This window comes from Tarenaya hassleriana, unplaced genomic scaffold, assembly GCF_000463585.1.
Source record: "Tarenaya hassleriana unplaced genomic scaffold, ASM46358v1 Cleome98, whole genome shotgun sequence".
NCBI lineage: Eukaryota > Viridiplantae > Streptophyta > Magnoliopsida > Brassicales > Cleomaceae > Tarenaya > Tarenaya hassleriana.
The window spans coordinates 374,909-377,157 of NW_010972219.1; positions in this window are offsets into that span (position 1 = coordinate 374,909).

Genomic DNA, 2,249 nt, shown 5'->3' on the forward strand with positions numbered 1-2,249 from the left:
TCCTAATAGGGAATGACGTTCCTACCTTGCAAGACGTGAAGTCTTGGCTAGGAACGCAATTTTCTATGAAGGACCTGGGAGAAGCGGCCTATATTATTGGCATAAAAATCTATAGAGATAGATCGAGGCGGCTTCTAGGATTGAGTCAGAGCACTTACATTGATAAGGTCTTGAAACGGTTCAAGATGCAAGATTCCAAGAAAGGAACCTTACCGATGAGCAGTGGCACAGTTCTCTGCAAGAGTCAGTGTCTGATACGTGTGTACCGAGTCTAGAATTTATACCCGATTCACAACTCACCGCAAGGATACGGATCATCGTAACACGGGGTCGAACGCAAGGACCGGTAGCTAAGTCTAAATCCTAATCGAAACCAAATCAAAGCAAGCAAGTAAAAGTGATAGTGGAAGTATATGGAGTGAATGGAAAACAAGGAAGCAAAGCAATAAAAATGTGTAAACTAGCAAGCAAGGATGACCGTGGGTGTCGGGATCGTATTCGCGTGTATGGGTATATGCTAAGCATGCGAGAATAACGACATCGTACTTGTATTCGGGAATCATCAAACAACAAAGAATAGAGAATTCACCTCCCGGTCTACTAACTCACTACCTACAGAGTAACTCGTGAATCTTCCGATATGAAGAACGTCATCAATCCTAGATCGATCAAACCATATTCTTATGTGAATAATACGATCTATTCTATCGATTTTGATCCGAAACCAAACCCATATTCCTATGTGATTCAGAATCTAAAACAATTGGCCAAGTGATCAACAAACACCAATAGACAAGAAAACACAAATCGATAAAACCGAAACAAGCGTAATGTCGAAATCCACGTTAGGGTTCAAACATACCCAAAACACAAACGAATCCCTAACCCACAGCCGTGGATCTACTCACGGTTCATGGAAAAACACAGAATAAAACCGGAAACAGAAACTAAAGAGGGAGAAGAAAGACTCATGTCGACAGCAATGCGATCTTCACGTTCCAACTCTCCTTCTTCTTCCCGAAATCCCGTGTACTCCTATTTCTCTCACCAAAGCTCTCCAAAGTATGTCTGCTCCCCCTGGACATCTGTAGGCTCCTTTGATAAACCCTAGGCGGCGTTCCTGAAGTCCTATTCCCATTTAAAGTCTGAAAATTCGAATCTGGGGTTTTTCTGGGTTTTGCTTGGACTGAGTCAAAACTCTAACTCGACCGAGTCAAAACGCGACCTAAACAGTTTCAGCCCAGTCCAATTTTATGACTCGGACATTCTGACTCGGGCTTGTTGACTCGGGCATTCTGACTCGGACTCTTCGTAACAGGTTTGGAATGAACCATCTTCAGCATGTTGTCTCGGCCCGCTTTCCACAGTTGTCTCTGGCCGAGTTAAAATAGGGAGTCCTTGACGCATTTCATCCTTTTAGCTCCAGATCGCTCCCGTTTCGGTCCAAATCTCATCCAAGACCTGTAATCTTATAAAAACACAACCAAACCGAGTTTCGTAGCCTAACACGCCTATAATGCCTACAAATGAATGTGATCCTCGTATAAATCCTATAAAATTATCCCGAAAATATAGAGAAAAATAGGAGTTATCAAATTCCCCCAGACTTAAACCTTTGCTCGTCTTTGAGTAAAGAACGAAGGAATAAAATCTGTAAAATAGGGATGATGAACATCAAGTAGCATCATCATGAAACTCAAAAGCGAAACATCCATCTAATGCTAGCTTCCTGTGAATCATACCCAAACCGGTCTACAATGATCTTTCTGCCAAAGACTAATCTACCTAGTCATGAGACTTTTATTGCCACCTAGAACCTCTTCGAATCTCTACAACTCACCAAGCATATTTCCTTATCTCAACTTAGCCTCTTCGATCTTAGTTCTTCTTCGTACCTGGATTTTTACCTTTTTGTAGAATTTTTCTATCAAATGCTGACATCTCGGGTTTCTAGGACGTTGAAGTTGAAGGACATCGCTTTTCGCTCTCTCCTTTTTTTTCTTCTCTTTTTTTTTCTTTCTCAATGCGATGTCCGACCCATAACTTAGACCCGAACCATCGAACGATGCACTCATTTCCTCGAACGATTTTCGTTGACGAGATTCTGACAGCGGAGTGTCGAGATGCTTTATTTTCCCAAGATATTCGTTGAACTAGATTTCATCGACTTGCAAGACTCGAAAAAGGTTCTAAATGAAACTTATAACCTGGATATAGTCGTTTCAACTCCGTAGGTTCCAAATAACAAC